General features: G+C 36.6%; 1 protein-coding gene across 1 annotated transcript in view; it reads left to right on the forward strand.

Annotated features, from left to right (window-relative positions):
* LOC150095284 (laminin subunit alpha-1-like) overlaps positions 1–19,588 on the forward strand; it is a 1,249,242-nt gene that overhangs the window by 17,736 nt on the left and 1,211,918 nt on the right. The gene's annotated exons all lie outside the window — the stretch shown is intronic.

Here is a 19,588-nt window from a genome sequence, read left to right on the forward strand (position 1 = left end):
TTGAACTGCCCACTCAGTCTCCAAAAGCTAGATAGGGTATAAAGCCTCGCCTACTCCCTATAAGGGAATAAAAGGCGTTAGCTGATTTATTTATTTATTTTTTATTTTAAAACATCGTATCATATTGTGAAGTTATTTGATGAGTGGTGACTGTCAACGAATTTATTAAAGAAGTTTTATATCCAATTCGCTGGAAATTTGTGGAATCTTTGTATCTGAAATCCTTAATTCGAATACCACAGCGTTCTCTTTTAAAGAATCACAAAAATACTTGCAGTTTTATTTGTTGGTTTTCTCTAAAAGTCATAACGTAAAACACGTCATCTTCACTTTTAAGGATCAGCACTTTATTTTAATGTCTATGTGAAAGACTAAGAAATTGCGAACAGTTATTAAAAACTTAACCTGCTGTATCTTCTTCCCACAACAATTGGTCTGTCGTCATTATCGTAGCACAACAATTGATATTTCATATTTTTCTTTCTATATGAAAGACTTTCATAAATATCCGCTATCGAGTTCAAAAAATCCCTCTCACAACTGTATTATAGTTTGTTCTCGCTCCACGCATGCCTCCACTAGCCGTCATAATTCTTGTTTTGTCATGAAGCGAGAAACATATGTCGCCGTCACGTGTAAACAGTAATCGTACACATTTAACATTAAATTACAGTGATCATTTCCAGTAAATAAATTTTATAATAAAATCAGTGCGTTCATTAAGTTCAATATTAACCTTACGCATGTACAGTACTTTCGACTTATGTAACAGACAATCTGTTACAGTATTTGAAAATATAATAATTGTGCTTTTCTCACAATGTGATTGTGAGAAAAAGTTCTTCTTAATATCTTGGCTTAAGGGGACACACCAACCAGTTTGGTTATCAGTCTACATCATTAAAGGTTTCTCCAACTCGGCAATGGGTGTCACGTTTACGGATAACGTAGTATTCACTAGTGTAGCACTTTATCTTTGTTTATAACAACTGTAACAACAGCAATGCGAGGTAAGTTTACTCTACGGCCTTTCTCAGTGTTCAATACACCATCGTCACTAAATTTAATAATTTTGATCTTAGTATCTAATGTAGTAGGTTTACGAGGTCTTCTTTTCAGTTGAAGCAACAGCACCCTTACTTTGAATTTTATCTACCATTATTAGCAACAATAAAATAGAATAATAGTTACAAACAGTTTGTAATTCACAGCGAAATACAAAGCTACAGCGAACAGCGATTGTAAATAAGCACTTCACTAAAAATGCTCACTGGCTGTTTACGGGAGTGTCATGTCACTAAAAACTGTCAAATGAGCGAATATAGCGTCTTGTAAATGAGCATTAGTTATAATTGAAAAGCGTCGTATGAGAGAACTATCGTAAAAGGAGTATTACAGTATTTCTGGAGCCCTGCTTTTACTTGTGTATATATATGTATATGTAAAATGCCTTCTAGTAAGTGGAACAGTAGTCTCACACCTGGTAATGAAGTTCATCTCTCACCATTTAGTGTTTCTTATACTGTTTTGTGCGGAAATTTCCTCCCAGACAGCAGTTTTTATTCCTGACAATCTTACCTACTTTATATTAAAAAAATAAATTTCATAAAAATCAGTGGTGTGTTTAAAAAAAAAGTTAGACAAATACTGAGGAACAGGATGTTAGTTGATTGTATTTCGGAAGTGACTTCTCCCCCCCCTCCTTTTTTTTAATGTTATTTCCACCTACGAAAGGTTGTAACCTATAGTATTATAGCGCCGCGGTTGTCTATTTTATTTTATTTATTATTATTGTTATCATTTATTTATTTATTTTTACATAATTCGAAAACCTTGCTCTAGAGACAAATCTTTTTTTGCTTCCGGCCTTCAGAAAGCGGAGCGGTGATCTTACATCGGCCGATGAAATTCATTTCCCACCTCCTTTCGATGGATGTCTTTACATTCGCAAAGCTCTACCTATGCCCAAGGGAAAGATTTGAATCCGCAGCGGCAGCCTGTTAGTTGGAAAGCTATTATGTTAACCACGCAGCCAACCCAGGCCTGCAGAATTTATTGCTTTAATTTTTGAGAATGTAAATTTTACTCTATTATTCGAGCAATATAGCAACAACAACTGATTATTAAAAATAATCAGCGAAGCCCCACCTCTAAAGGCCACCATCCCCGCTTCTTTACTTGATTTTTTTTTTTTCTCATATGAGATGTTGTGTGAGTTTAAGTTAATACTCGTCATTCACACGTTACTGTAATTGTAAGGTTTTCATTACAGTGATGTGTGCTGTAGAGTGCTACAACCTAAAGGATTCATGTTGTATGATCCATCCGAGATTCATGCGTTTTAGTTACATTAGCAAAACTACTCTGAAGTTCATTTGTATTTGTCTAGATTTTTGTAAGCCACGTTTCAGTCATTTATAACTCCCAGAAATAGTCTTAATTCTCTCTCTTAAAGGTTACTTCCGATTTCTCATTTCTTAGCTCTCCGTTAAGAGAGAGAGTTAAAGATTCTTGGTGTCCGGAATGTGAAATTGCGCTGTAAGATTATTTTTTATTTTTTTTTGACTGAGGTATCTGTAAAAGTAGACCACTTGCCTGAGGGTAGAGTTGTTAATTGTAGTATGATTAACACTGGGGATTTTTTTTTCAGTATTCTGTTGTGTAGATTGCTGCGGCGACTCGTACATGAGCACTACGATACTGCAAGTACCCCTAAGGAAAAAATTAAAATTTTTTTGTGTTTATAAATAATAACAATGCTTACAACATTATATAAATGCGATACAACATGTTAAAGGTTACAGCTTATGTTTTGACATTGATTGAATAGTTAATAATTGGAATTGTTCGATTAACGCTTTAGATTACAAAACAAATGCGCTGCAATCTAACGCTGTGTCGGAATTATCACATTCGGCCAATTACAGCTAGACTCGCCGATATTCGTTTACGCTTCTCATTGCACGTTAAAAGTGATTCCGACACTGCTCGTTTGGGCAGTGTCGCTTACAGATAAATTGTATGCATGCGCGTGTAATTTCTGTGAGATACGAAACTTTTATTATTGGTGTTTGTTCGTGGTGAGGGTGAAATATTTTTAATAAAGCAATTTTTTAATATGTAAGTTTATTTATTAATAAATTGGTTACTGATTAAGGAAAAAATAATAAAAATTATTTTTATTTTGTATATGCAGCACCCCCACTTAAAATTTTCACCGGCCACCACTCCTAGATTGTGTAATTTGACAAGGATATTTTTGTATGCTCTACACCACCAGCTACAACTTTTGTGGTATACTATTTGTTTAATATTACGCGTTCTATTCAAAGTTTAGTTTGTCTATAACTGCTTGGATATATAGGTTTTCTATTTTAGATTATGATCCATTTATATGCTCAGATAATGGTAGCCTGGTTTATTCTCATTACCCTAACCCTCAAAATAGTTTCACAATTGCCACTTCTGGTCGCAAGAAGTGGTATGGTATTTAATTGGCAGGTTGCTTCTTTACCCTTCAGTTCAGGATAAATTTAGTTTTCTGAATGTTCATTTTGATTTTGTTTTCACTAGACCATGTATGCAGGCTATAAATTAGATCACACGTTATTCTCTAAGGTCGTAAAGTTCCAGAACTGAGCATTGAGGAACACCAGTTTTCGATGAGTTGGTATTTGTCCAAGGTGCCGTTTATTTGAACTGTTTGCCACCTGTTTTCTAAATGAGATTGAAACCATAGGTGACACCTCCCTAATTCCGACAGTGTGCAGTTTTTTAATAGTACAGCATAATCGACAGAGTCGAATGTCTCATGCACATCTATTAAAATAGTTTATTTTATTTTATTATTTTTTAACGTTGTCAATGCTCTTGTATATGAGTTCAGAAAATTTTAAGCAATCTTGTTCAATATTACGTTTGTCGAGGAAACTGTACTGATTTTGTTGAAGAAATTTATTGAATTTAGAAAGATAATGTCTTTTTTTTTTTTTTTCTTTCCCCATTGAGTGTTTAAGAATTTTTGAGAAAACTGGTAATATAGAGATTGGTCTGTAGTTTGTGTAATTTTTGATGTCACCTTCATAAATAGACCTAAAAAGCAACAGTATATCCATATAAATGGATATAACTGTCGCTTTTTATGAATTTATCAATTAAGAAGGATTTGTTTATTACATGAAGGAGAATTTAGAATCTTTGGCGGCATTTAGTAACCATTTGTATCATTCTTACTGTTATTCCGAGATTTCCGACATTAACACGGGTTTACACCTCCTTTATAGCTTGCTGTCAAGATTAGAGCCGTTCATTTGATCTTCTGACATATAGGAATAGTACGGCGAAAGAAAATAATAAATAAATAAATAAATAAAAAAAACAGTACTGAATAACTACAACGATATATGTTATGGAGTAAACGGGTTTATTAACAAGGAAATATATGTCTACACATGATGATGTGTACATCCACAACTATCGCTGGAATCTTGGTCGAATAAAGCATTAATGATGGAAGATCATGTGCTCGAAACCTTATCTTTCAAAAAAGGGTTTCCTGTCATCTTGGAAAACAAGGTTTGGGATATCTGCCGGTCATATCATATAATTTTTCCCTTAGTTCATCACGGTTTGAAGGCGGATCATGGTGGAATGTCCATTCCTTCAACATACACCAAATTAAGGCATCAAGTGATGTGAGATCAGGAGAACGTGAAGGGAACGGGAATTCTGTAAACTTCGAAATGAGCCTCCTGGGGAAATGTTCCAATATATAGGCTCTAGAACCACGTGATGTGTGACAGGTTTGTCCGTTCGGCTGGAATACCTGTGCACAAAGTGGAATGTTTTTTTGCACGACACATCCTACGCAAATAAATCCTGGGTGAACGGAATCAACACATTTTCGATGTAGTGTTCGCTATTCACGGTCACGATTACGCCATCCTCTTCAATGAAGTAGGATCCAATTATGCCATGAGGATATTAAATATTCATCATTATTTTAAAATCAAATAAATTAAAAGTTTGGAAATTTACTAATAGTTTATGAGGATAAACCTTCAGCATAGGAGTTGCTTTGGCTTGAACTGCTTAAAAGATAACCGACTCCACCTGGGAAGTCGTGTATTTTCCTTTTATTAGCGCATTGATTGACTTTCACTGACTTGAAAGCTGTTTCGAATTGTTGATTCTCATCACAGACCAGGCAGAAACCTAAGAGGGCACAAGCCCTCTGTTCAATACCACCTCAGTCCCATGTCAGGACTTATATCCGGTTAGTATAATATTACATATTATTAATCTTGACAAATTGAAACCTCTTAGGTTCTAAACTTTGGTATTATAGAAATTTTTGCTTTGTCTTGAGGCGAATGTAGGTGAGTTTCCAATTCAGTACAGGATCATTTTCATGTACTGAATTCGAATATGAGCTTAAAATTGTCCATCACTCTCTTTGGTGTTTCAGGCATCAAAATAATACATTCTAATCGTATTTCACACGAACCTATAGCATGCACGCGCGCGCCGCGTGTGTGTGTGTGTGTGTGTGTGTGTGTGTGTGTGTGTGTGTGTGTGTGTGTGTGTGTGTGTGTGTGTGTGTGTGTGTGGCCTTCCTCGAAGCTTCCGTTTATCGATGGCTTCAATTTTTCTTTTATTAGGAACCAATCATGCATATTGTAGTTCATCTGAGCACCATTGTTTCATACAAGAAACGTATTCCTGTTCCGGAATTTGCGCATTGTTCATCATCATTGACGGCAGGGTCGCCGAGAGAAATTTTCGGGCCCTTGACAAGTCTGAGGTCCGGGCCCCACTTAAAAAAGTGCATCACTTTTGTTTAATAAAAAAAGTCATATAAAATATTAAACATTTATTTAAAAATACTTGGTGTTTCAATATCTTGGTGTTCTTCCATCTTCAAATATTTCAGTAGTAAATGCTTGTTTTTTGAATCTTCTTTTGTCGTCTCACGATCCCTTTTCTCCTTTCGTTTTTGATTTGCAGATTTAGATTGATACATTTCTGTGGGTCAAACTTAAAAAAAAAAAAAAATCAGCTAACGTCTTTTTATTCCCGTATACGAGAGTAGGCGAGGCCATTTAGCCCTATCTAACTTTTGGAGACTGAGTGGGCAGTTCAATCTCCACTGGTACCAATCCGAGATAGATGGCCCAAAGCTATCACTAATTAAGCGGTACGCAGTGAAGCGAGACGGCTCAAATGTGCCGCCATCTCGTGGTCCCTAACCCTAACACAATATATTTAATGTCTGAAATAATGTGGGTTCTACGGTCGATTTTCTTGAGTTTACAGGACGAAAAACCAGAGTTTCCGGGAGGAAAAACCTGCTTGCCCGTGCCAGAGATCGACTAACTCGAGAACCGGTCGAAAAAAGGCTTAGAAACATTTCCTCTAGTCGCCGACTAGACTCGAAATGAAGTCTTCCTTCGTGCGGCCAAGCGCGGTGGTATGCAAACGCCACATCCACTAAGCTACACAGGCTCTTGGGTCAAACTTTTATTATTAAAAAAAAAAAACTTTTATTATTAAAAATATAATTTTAATAATTAAAAAACAAATTAATAAGAATACTTACTTTTATTTTTTAGCGCACGGCCTTCACTATACAGTTGCACACTTTACAAACAATCACAAAACCTTCGTCTATTAAAATACTAACAAGAACGAAGCGTTCTAGCAGGGGACATTACTCTAAATGCAATTACTAGCTAGCACAGCCGATAATTGCAACAACCTTGCAGGAACGCCTATTGATGTCATCACCAGCTATAACTAAGCGATCCCCGCCGAGAGAATCAGTGTCTTCCGGACACTCACGGGGAGCTAAAGAGGGTAGCTGTCTGTCTAAAACATAACACAGTATAATTCTCCGTTATCCTTTATCATTGTTGTATTATTACGAGAATAAAAACCATGCATTATAAACACAGTTATGGGACACGTCAGGGGTCGGGCCCTTTTCGATGTCGAGCCAGTGACAAAAGTCTCAGATGTCACCCCCTCTCCGATTGACGGCACTTGAATGAATGAATGTATGAATTTTTTTTGGTGGGGGGGGGGGAATCCAAATGATATATATCGACGGGATAGGCAAAGATATTTGCATATACCTCTTTTTTCAAAATCTCTGTAAAGTTCACTTTTAACAGACAAAATTTGCAGAATTTGCCTTGAAAATCTTTTATATTATTATCGTCATCATTATTATTATTTGGTGTCATTTGTCATCGAATTAACTCCCTTCTTAAATGTACGAATCTGTGGTCAGTTAAAATGGTTTAATTTATTTTATATTACTCATTCTTTGAAATTTGTAATTTAAATACCAGAAAATATTCTCATTCTTAATTAGAGCTTTAATGAAATGTTTAATCAAACTGAGTGTACTGTAGAGCAATGGAGAGAACTTTCTCAGGCTTCACAAGGGGACCGTTTTCTCTCTCTTCTGCCGCCGAACTTTGTCGTTAGCTAGTTTTTAACCTCAAAATGGTAGTCAGAAGCTCTACTATCCCGCTAGTATACAACGCAACAATATTTCAAGCCTAACATGGCCGTTAAAATCGTGTCTTATCGCATTGAAATTACTGCAGGACATTATTATTATTGTTATTATTATTATTACATGACACCTGCAGGGAGTCCAAAGACTCATCAAGGGAGGGCACCTACTCTACAACTTTCTGTCTCCACCACTCAATCCACCTACTACAACGAATCATAACTGCCATCATCTACACCAACACCATCTACCGCCGACCACCACCACTAGTATTTTAAACAGAGAATCACAAACATCCATGCCCACGGGAGGATTCAAACCACAGCCTTTTGGGTGGAGAGCGGATACGCTAACCACTCGCCAACCAAGCCGGCATTTAGCTGTATTCACCGTAGATCGTAGATTTAAGAAAAGCTATATTCTCATGGAATTCCTTCATAGGGATAATATATGCTACTGGAATGCTGGATATTTATCCTGTATGAAAACGCATGGTCGTATTATGCTTGAAGGCTTTTAGAACTATATGTAATGAATGCTATTCATCTGGATCATGTTTTCTCATCATCGATCACATTAATCAATTCCCCTTCTCGTTGGCCACATGTCCTTGGTTTAGGGAACCTCCCAATGATGGTACTGGCCCTTTTTATTCTTCCTCTTTTTCGTTGTTTTTCTTCTCGTATTCTTCGCTCTATGTTCCTGTTTATATATAATGATATTGGGAAGAATTATTTGCCGATAATGCAAACCTAAGCAGGGCAATCAGGGATGCTACTGATATGCAGCACCTACCAAATGATTTCAATGACCTCGAACAGTGGATAAATAATAATGGCTATCAGTTCAATGTTAGTAAATGTAAAGTTAAGTACTTCGGGATGCTGTTTCCAACGGCATAATATATTGGTAGGATTATATTACAAACAATTACTGAGGTTAGAATCTTGGAGTTAGGGATAGGAAACTTAAATTCAAAGTTCACATTGCAAAAATTGCAAATAAAACTCAGAGAATAATTGCGATGTTGAAGCGAACATCGACATGTCAAGATAAGGAAGTCATTTTGTCTGCTTACAAGGCCTTGATACGACCTCACCTGGACTGCGTAAATTTGGTCTCCTGGTCTCGGAGAAGATACAACAGCTGTAGAAAGGGTGCAAAGAAGAGTAGCAAAATGATATCAGGATTATTTTTATTATTATTAAAATCAGCTAACGCATTTTTGTTCGTATAGGGAGTAGGTGAGGACGTTTTAGTCTCTAACTTTTGGAGACTGAGTGGGCATTTCAGTCGCCACCGGTAGTCAATCAGAGATAGCTGGCCCAAGGCTATCACTGATTACTCGGTACGAGTGAAGAAGGTGGCTAGCAAGTGCCGCCATCTCGTGGTCCCTAACACAATATTTTTAATGTCTGAAAATAGTGTGGATTCTACTGCCGATTTTCTTGAGTTTACGGGACGATAAACTCGAGTTTCCAGGAGAAGAAACCTGCTTGCCTGGGTTTTTTCTCCAGTCGGTGACTAGACTCGAACTTATCTTTCTTCGTGCGGTCAAGTGCTGTAGAGCGCAAATGCCACTTCTACTGAGCTACACAGGTGCTTTATTATTATTATTAAAAAATTATTATTATTATTATTAAGAAAGACCTCCAAGGAGTCACATACTATATGCACCAGGTATCATACTTATTGTTGAATTCAGTCACACTGCTTGCACACACAACTTCCAATGGCAGTCCAATCCAATCACGCACCACCCTATGAGAGAAAAATCTAGCCTCACTCCCTTCTTAGCTGCATTCAGTCTCAGTTTCCAAGGATGCCCTCTTGTCCCACCTCTCCATAAAATGAAAAATTCTCAACTGAAATCCTGTGACTCTTTCAGAAGTTTGAAAGTCTTAATCATATCATCCCTCTTTCTCCTGTGTTCTAGTGTCTGCAGTCTATAAATTCTCAGTCTGTTTTCGTAATCAGTATTCCACAATCCTGGTATGATTTTTGACACTCTTCTTTGCACTCTCTGAACTGTATCAGAATCACAACAGAAACCAAAAGACCAGACCTGAGCACAATCATCCAAGTAAGATCTTATCAAGGCCTTGTAAAGCGCAAAATGACATCGTTATCTTCATGTCGAAGTTCGTTTCAGCATTGCAATTATCTTTTGAGTTGTATTTGCAGTCTTTGCTATATGGTCCCCGAACTTAAAATTGCTATCTACTAACATTCCAAGATCCCTAGGTAATCATTTTCTTCTATCATAATCTCACCAATATAATATGACATTGGATATCTAATGATGCCAAAGTGAATGACTTTGCATTTACTGACATCCATTTTCCCATGACCACAATTCCAGCCTATTCAAATCATTCTGCAATACTGCATATCAGCTTCATTCCTGATTAACCTACCTAGCTTTGCATCATCAGCAAATAGCTGCATGTTACCTGTCAAATCCTTCCCAATGTCATTAATGTACAGATTGAATCACTAGGTACCTTAAATCTTGCAGACTTACATCCCCCATATACCACTTTTTGATATGTCACTCAGCAATTCTCTTATCCCCGCTAATATTTTATAATCCAAACTCATATTCTCCAATTTGTGTAAGTCTTCCATGCTGCATTTTGTCAAAAGCCTTAGCAAACTCCAAAAGTATCATGGTGTATCCATTCCTCTTGTTTAGTTCAATGGTAACATTATTATAGAATGTGAGCAAGTTGTTAAAACATGATTATCCCCTAGTAAACCCATGCTGTTCATGGCAAAGTAGAGATTCACTGTCAACCCACTTCTGAATGCGCATGCTAATCAATTTTTCCAAACTCTTTGCCACCGCTCTTGAGATACTAATTGATCGATAGTTGTATACATCGGTCTTCACCACCCTTGTGCAATTGGATTACCATACATTCCTTCCATTCCTGCGGAATCTTCCCTGTTCTGAGATTTACTTTATATAGCCTGGTCAAAGGAATAGTCATTTCAGCTGAACACTCTTTTAGCATCGTGCTGATATCCCACCAGTCTCTATTGATGAATCGTTATTCAGAACGTTATTCAGTATGAAGTACCTCCTCTTCATCCACCTGAGTTTCTTCATTCAGTGAAGAGTTAGCAGTGAACTCAGTGTTGCATACACTAGGTTGATAGCTTTTAGCAAAATGGGTACTCAGTAGTTGAACAACCTTCTCTGCATCTGTTACTCTCACACCATCTACATTCATATAATTTATTATTTTATATTCATTCTTTCTTTTACTTGCAGCATATCGATAGAATTCTTGTGGATTGTCTTTAACTTGTAGAGCCAGTTTCTTTTCATACTCAGACTTAGCTTTCCGCACAAATAGTAGCCAGCTGCTTATAATTTTCATAACGGACATCATCCTTATGCATGCGATATTCCCTTAACATCATCCGTTTTTCTTACGATCTCTTGCTAAATAAGATCGCACATCCATTTGACTCCTATTCTATTTATTCTTCGAACTCTCAGGACACATTTTGATATTGCATAATTTAAGTATTTTTAAAAATCCTTCCCATTCACTCTCGATATTTTTCCCATCCAGCAACCGATACAGTTGTGCTGAACTCAGGACAACTGTAACGCCTCAGTTAGTCACAATTTCCTGCTTTTTTAGTTCCGTTTGGAACCTTTTCTGAATGGAACATTCGTAAACTTAGTCACTTCCCAAGTCGCTGTCATGGAATGTAGTTGATGACAGCGGTGTAGCTAGAGCTTTTGCCGCCCGGGGCGGTCCCTGAGTTTGCCTCTCCTCTTAATACACACCAAAAATACGACAGAAAGTCAAAACGACGTTAGGGAAATAAATTAAAACAGTATGTTTATTTTTGAAGTAAAACTTTAATTTCAACATTCTGAAATGTTATTTTTTCTTGCTTTTCTGTTAGCAAAACCGTCGATGACATTATCGAAGTCTATCTCATAGTAATGTAAGTAATTATTAATCAGTTTTATTTAGAAAAACTCCTCTCACACTTACAGCAATCGTGAGGAAAATTCGCAGTAGTATTACAGTATTTGGAACTGAGTTCTTGAGACTGTATTTTAGAATTAACTGCAAAAGTTCCAAGTGCCGCCCGGGGCGGACCCCCCCCTCCACCTACGCCTCTGGTTAATGAGAATAGATTACTAATTATTATTATTAGTAGTAATAGTATAAGTTTAGTATAAATGTGTGTTCCTTTTAAATATTTATTGTCTTTAATGTAATCTAATGTACCATAGATTTCAAAAAATTGACAGCAATTTCTCTCTCTCTTTCTTTTTAAAAATATGCCATCTATGCGTTGATGCAACAAAAAGTATATAAATATTCTATTATACTAAACAATAAATCTGATTATAAATCAATTTTAGCTAATCATTTATGACCAAATTTAAAGAATGTGATGTGCAAGAAATCTAAAGTGCGCGTGAATAGATGTTTTGAACTTCATTATTTCTGCCGTGCATATTGGCAGCATTGTCATGCCCGTAGTCTCGCGTACTATCTACATTTATACTGAGATTGTACAATTTTGTAACTATTCTATTACTTAAGCTTAGTCCACATTTATCGAATATTTCAATAAACCAGCTGAAAAAGTTCATATATTAATTCCAAAGTTTTAGAAAACAATCGAACAGTAATGGGCATTTGTTCCCAGTGATCGGAAGTATAGTCTAGTACTGTTGAATAATATTTCTCTTCTTTTAATTTATTTACTATTTGTTACTAATTTTTTGAGACATTGATGTTATTAATTTATTTTGAATTTGAATTTCTGATCCAAGATAAGGTACCCCCCCCCCCCCCGACAACTCTTCATTTTTTTACAGTGAGTTTTCAAAACATTATCAAACGCTGCCCGCCCTGGTTGGCCGAGTCATTAGCATATGCACTCTCCAACCCACAGGCTGCAATTTCAAATTCCGTCGTGGGCATTGATTTATGTGATTGTCTTTAGGATGCAGATGAATTTCATCGCCCGGTATGAGGCCACCGCCTCACTAATGGAGGTCTGAAGTGGCTTCAAAAAGTTTCAATTTCGCCTCTTGAGTAGGTTTCTGGACCAGATAAAAGAATTAAATAATAATACAAAATTAGGAAATTTACAAAAGAAAAAAAAAGTAAAACTTATCCCACCGATGGCACGAATATGCTATAGGGTTACTACAAAAAAACTAAACAATTTTAATATATAATATTTAATATATGTAATATCAGGGGCGGGTCGCATAGGTACTGCGGAACTGCAGCACCCCCAATTTTTCTCGCTATATAAATATATTTATTAATTTATTTGTATTTGCTTATAATACGTATTTAATTTTATCGTCAACAATCCTATACAATTCTCTTATTTTGTATAAAAAATAATAAAAACCCATCTTGTAGCACTTAGGAGGGCGAAGGACGCCAGCGGCACTGTGTTTACCACAGTGTAGTATTGTTACGCGCGCAAGCATATGCACGTCATAGTGAGATGCGAGCTATTAACATGCAGCACTGTCCGTCGCGCAGTTCCCTGTTGTTTATATGCAGTTTGCGCCAGTAGTTGAGTGTTCGTAGTGCTTATCGTGTTTACTCCGTCTCTTTAAATATTTGGACATTACAATTAAAGGATTTAATTGTAATGTCCAAATGAAGTGACAAATGCGTTGGATAAGGATATTGCATATACAGTGGTATATTTAGATTTTGCAAAGGCGTTTGATAAATTGCCACATGACAAGCTGGTAATTAAATTGGAACGAATGGGGCTGAACAGTAGATTGGTTCACTGGATTGGAGATCGGTTGTCTGATAGGCATCAGCGAGTTGTCTATGGAGGAGCGATATCCCAGAAGAGGAAAGTTATTAGTGGTGTACCTCAAGGGTCTGTTTTGGGTCCATTGCTGTTTAATTTGTATGTAAATGATATCTGGAGAGGTCTGAATGGTGATGTGCAGTTGTTTGCAGATGATGCAAAGTTGTGCAGAGCTATCAGGAGTAGTGTGGATGCTGTAGCTTTGCAAGAGGACTTGAATACACTGTCTGAATGGGTAAATAAGTGGGGATTTCAATTCAATGTTTTAAAGTGTAAGGTTTTGAAATTTGGGTAGCAGAGATGGGATGTAAAGTACACCATCGGTGCGAATATCTTGGAAGAGGTAGAGGAAATGAGAGATCTAGGAGTGATTGTAGACAAGGACCTAAAATTTCGGGGACATGTTACTAAAATAGTGAAGACAACACAGCGGATAATGGGAATGATGTGGAGGACATTGACTTGTAGAAGTAAGGATGTTATGGTTCCTTTGTATAAGGCTTTGATCAGGCCACATATGGATTACTGTGCACAGATCTGGTCACCTGGTTTTCAAAAAGATGAAATTGCGTTGGAAAAAGTTCAAAGGCGATTGACTAAGGTGGTTTCTGGTCTCTGGAATGTAGAGTATGAAGTCAGATTGACAAAATGCAATTTGCAGAAATTGGTGGATAGAAGGAGGAGGAGGGGGGGGGATATGATTGAGACATATAAGCTGTTAAGTGGTTATTACCAGATTAACGTCGGGGAGGTTTTGCACAGAATGGGTGAGGATAGCAGGAGAACAAGAGGTCATTCCTGGAAGCTGTATAAGGAGGGTGTGAGGAGCAAGTTTTTTGCATGGAGAGTGGTGAGTGATTGGAATGCTTTGCCCGAGAGTGTGGTGTGTGCAGAGACAGTGAATATATTTAAGGCACAGTATGATAAACTGTGTGTATAACAGTGGACCTCCCACGATGAGTCTTTGACTCCATGGAGGTTTTTATAATAATAATAATAATAATTAGCTACTTCGTTTTTTAAATTCAAAACGTGTTTGTAATATGCATCAGAAAATGCATGTTACAAACATTCGCAAATGTTCGTCAACCGGAAAAATGTTTTTTACCTGAAGTGGTCCTTTTTTTAAAGCAATCGATCACAAATAATATTTTCTGTAATTAATGGTAAGAAATGTGGATCTGAAATAAATTTATCTTCTAGGAGTTGAGAATGTTTTTCAAATTGAGCAGAAATTCCTGCTTTCTTTACCACCTCTTCTGTGTCAGAAGATTTCTCTTCGTACCCGCATGGGTGGATTAAGCCGGTTAAGCCCCTGAAAAGTGTTTGTATATTTATATGCTACAAAGAGAAAACTAAATCTTCACTATAACACACATAATATGTGATATTTTTATTTGAAAACATTGCAATGATTTTTCTTTATAATAACATCGGGCATAAAATATATAAAAAAATAAAAATAAAAATTACAACAAAATAATAAAAGTCAATTGGATGTAAAAGTTGATGTTCTGATTCTTCTTCTTGTTTCTTTACATCAGTTTTATGCACTCACACTTCATATGGATGTACTGTAGGTGTATCTTTTTCTTTATGTCTCTCTTTGTGTCCGTTTTCTACAGATTTACGTAATCCATTCGGTAAATTCCACCAAAAGTTTAAAAAAAAAAAAGCTATAAGACTAGATTGGCTAATCGCGCTTTTTTTTTTTTTTAATACATTGCACCACAACGTAGTTGTTTACGAATTCATTTCTTAATTTATTTTCTGTAAGTGTAATTTTTTTAAAAAATAATATCGTAAGAAATAGTAAATTTTAACAGTGATAATAAGTCAAAATTCATTTTTGCGTAATTATTACCTTTCTAAATTTCAAAGAATCTGCTTAACTTATACTTCTATTTCTATCGCTAGCAATGTACAAAAAGTACCGAAACGCCATATTTTTACAAAATGCAGAGAATTTAATGTAAACGCATATTTTGTTGGATCACATCACATCAGAGTGAAGACACAAAAAGAATGGACAGTTACATGAAGGAGAATAAATTACAACAGCCAGTCACATGATTTTATTTGAACCTGTGGGAAACTGTAAACGTATTCATTAACACAACCATAAACCTAGCCAATGAACAAAAGAAGACCATGGTTCGTTAGGATGCAAAAGTAAAGAAATAGTTTAAAAAGAAGAATTTAGTAATATATAAAAATAATAACTAAATCTTACTGAAATATATAAATAAATAAATAATAAACTCACAGGGTGTTTTAGGATGAATAGCAAATATTTTGGTGGGTGGTAGTGTTTGATTATTCTGATTGAAATTTTCATATGAACAATGTGTCCAGTTATCAATGTATAAAGGAGATACAGCTGTTTGAAACTGGCACATAGAGCTCCGATGTGCACGGATCTCTGCATCAGATATTACCAAGAAGCAGTTATAACCTGACTCAATTTCATGGTAGAAGTGTTATTAAGAATACCGTACATCTTTACACGCGCTGAATATGCTGATATGATGTTCGTTTACGGTATTTGTAATGGAAGTGCTGTTGCTGCTTGTGGAGAATACCGTCGACGGCTTTTTAACCGCAGAGTACCGGATTCAAGAGTGTTTGCAGCAAACTGCGTGAGACTGGTACTGTTCCCAGCAGTCATCCTGTTTTAGTAATTTACTTTCATTTTATGATAAGCTAACAAGTGTTAGAAGGGAAAAATCACATACAGTGATATCTACCACCTTATCTATGATGGGAATAGATAGTATATTGGTTAGATTGATCGGAGATTGGCTCTCTGAACGATACCAGCAGGTTGTGCATGAGCAGTATTTCAAAAAAAAAAAAAAAAAAGGATCGTAACCAGTGGCGCTCTCCAGGGTTCTATTCGTTGACCCCTGCTATTTAACTTGTTTGTAAACGATATGTCATGTGGACTGACTGGGGATCTTCAGTTGTTTGCTGATGATGCAAAGTTGGGAAGAATGATAAGTAGATTTAGATGTTAATATAGATGTTAATTCCTTCAGTTTGAATACTTGGACAAAGGAGTGGGGTTGTAATTTTAATATCAATATCACTAAGTGCAAGATATTGCATTTTGGAGTGTACTGCAAGAAGTGGATGAGATTAGAGATTTGGAAGTAATGGTTGACAATAGACTGAAGTTTAGAGGGCATATTGCTAGTGTTGCAAAGGCTGCACATATTAGTGCTGCTATGATAAGAAGTACCCTAACATGTAGGGATAAAGAATGGTTGTGCTACTGTATAAAGCACTGGTCAGACCACACTTGGACCGTTGTGCTCAAATCTGGTCACCTGGTTTTCAACGTGATGTGGAGTCATTGGAGAGGGTCCAGAGGCGAGTGACTAAGACAGTGTCAGGACTTTGGAATGCTGACTATGGGGAGAGGTTGAAGAGATGTGGATTACGGAGTTCGGTGGATAGGAGGAAAAAAGGTGATATGATAGAGACATTTAAGTTAGTTATACGATTTTATTAAATTAATACAGAAGGCGATTATAAAAAGAGTAGAAGTGAGAGGAGAAGAACCAGAGGTCATCCCTAGAAGTTATGTAAGTGTAGTGAAGAGGGTGTGAAGAGTAGATTTTTTACTCGGAGAATGTGTTGTTAATGCAAGGAGTGTTAAGGATTTTAAAATTCTATATGATAAATATGTTGTCGGTTGAATGAACCTCCCACGATGAGTCTGCCGACTCTATGGAGGATGTAATAATAATAATAATTTCTTCTGAACGTGGAAATGAACAAAATGTGGATGAAGTAGAACACAGTCGGTTGAACGTAGTCCTATTACAAGCACACGGAGAATTTCTGCATGTATCAGCGTTCTACATATAAGAGTATGGCGAACATTACATGAGTAAGGTTTGTATCCATTTCACCTACAGTGGGTGCAGTACCTTCTCCCAAGAGATGAAGGCAGTCGATTGGAATTTTATCAGTGAGTAAATGCTAATCGCCGATTAATTCCATTAATACTATTTACCGGTGAAGGTACTTTGACCCGCGACGGTGTCAGTAACACCCATAATGGCCTCGGTGGTCCGACTGTAGAAACAAATTTCCAATATTGCTTCTCTGTAAACGTGTGGTGTGGTATGAATCGACAATCACTTGATTGGGCCTGTTGTGTTACCAAATCATCTTACAGGTTCCATTTATCTACAATTAGTGCAAAACGAACTTCCACTACTTGGAGGATGGTGTTCCCTTGGCTACAAGGATTGTATGTTCTTTCACTACAACGGAACTCCTGCACATTATAGCCATCATGTGACACAAGATCTAAATCGAACTTTCCCTGAACGATGGATCGGCCGCGGTGTTCCCGTTTATTGGCCACCAAGGTCTCCAGATCTCACTCCCTTAGATTCTGGTTTGTGGGGATGGATGAAAAGCGAAGTAGCCAGCAAAGGTTGGTCGATTGGTAGAGCCTCTGCTACTAATGGCTCACGCAAAAAGTGGTTAAGCAAGTTTGAGCGTGGTTAGTAGTTGGAAGGGATCAATCGTTCGATGCTGTTGGCACACTGCTCCCTCGATGAGTCTTTGGACTCCCTGGAGGTGTTACATAATAATAATAATAATAAAAGAAAAGGTAAATGCAAGAGACGAATTTATCACTCGCATTATCAGTAATGTTGTCCTCATAGTCTAGACCGGGCTTGTCCAACCCGCGGCCCAACAAAAAATCGTAAACTTACAAACTTTATGAGATTGTGACTAAAAAATACCATTAATAATACTACAAATACAATTTTAACATGCTATTAATTTATAAGCAATGAACTTTTGAATTTAACACGTTCTTTAGCAATGAGAGATTCATAAAATCATTCTCAAATAATTGTATTTATTCAAAATTGCCGCCCATGCGAGTAGTTACTTCTCGACATAATAAATGGCGCTAGCGCTCTTGCTTCCTACTTTTACCACGCAATGGATGTCTCTCTATGTGCGCCATGGGTACGCTGGTACGGCTTTCAGTGTGCAATTGTAAACAGTCGAGTTGACACCGAAGAAAGGTGCAGACGTTACGTGTGTTTGTGGCGATTTTGCGAGTAATTTTTTTAGTAGTAAAAATTTGGCGATTTGGTGATTATTAAACCTAGCTTTCTAATTTTCAATCTATTTTTTTTTAAAATTCCAGCATAGTTTCCACAGCGTCTCAAAATAAAACCGAACCAAAAAAAAAGAAAAATTATAGAAGAAGGAAGATTGTTCAAAAGAAAAGTGGACAGACGACTACTTTTTTGTAGAGTAAAAAAAGGGGATTTTTCTAAAATCAGTTTGTCTCACCAGACTATAGCCAGGCGAATTGATGAAATAGGAAAATCTGTCGAAAAAGGTTTGGAGAGTAGAGCAGCTAATTTTAAATTTTATGCTTTGGCGATAGAAGAAAGTACTGATGCTACTAATACAGCTCAATTGGCAATTTTTATTAGAGGTATTGATGACGAATATAATATCACTGAAGAAATGGCTTCTTTAGTGCCATTAAAAGACGCAACTAAATCAAGAGATTTATACGAAGCAGTGAAAAATACGTTCAAGCGATTTTCTTTGTCCATTGTGAACATATCTGGTATAGCTACTGATGGTGCCCCGGCGATGATAGGTAAAAGAGATGGACGCAAAATTAATAGAAGACGATGCAATTGCCTCCCAAAATTTAAGTATGATGAAATATCACTACATAGTACACCAAGAAAATTTATGTGCAAAAGCTTTAAAGATGGATAACGTCATAAGATTGTCATCAAGGCTGTAAATTTCATAAGGGCCAAGGGATTGAATCATCGCCAATTCCAGGAATTCCTTAAATTTACGGATGCTGACTATGGGGACATCATTTACTTTTCGGAAGTAAGATGGTTAAGTCGAGGTAAAATGTTGAAAAGATTTTATGATTTGCGAAATGAAATCAAGTCGTTTATGGAATCAAAAACAAATTTGTGCCAGAACTTGACGATGAAAACTGGCTCACAGATTTGGCATTTTTAGTAGACTTAACCGCTCATTTAAATGAGTTAAACATGCGTCTTCAAGGTGAAAACCAACTGATCAATACAATGTTTCAAACTATAAGGGCGTTCGAAATGAAACTGAAACTATGGCAATCTCAAATTAAGGCAAACAATTTTATGCATTTCGACACGTTGGCTAAACACGGTCCTGTGAACAACGAAAAATATGCAGCCTTGC

This window comes from Typopeltis vanoorti, chromosome 20 (genome assembly GCF_054136105.1).
Source record: "Typopeltis vanoorti isolate ZY-2024b chromosome 20, IOZ_Tvanoo_1.0, whole genome shotgun sequence".
Taxonomy (NCBI): Eukaryota; Metazoa; Arthropoda; class Arachnida; order Uropygi; family Thelyphonidae; genus Typopeltis; species Typopeltis vanoorti.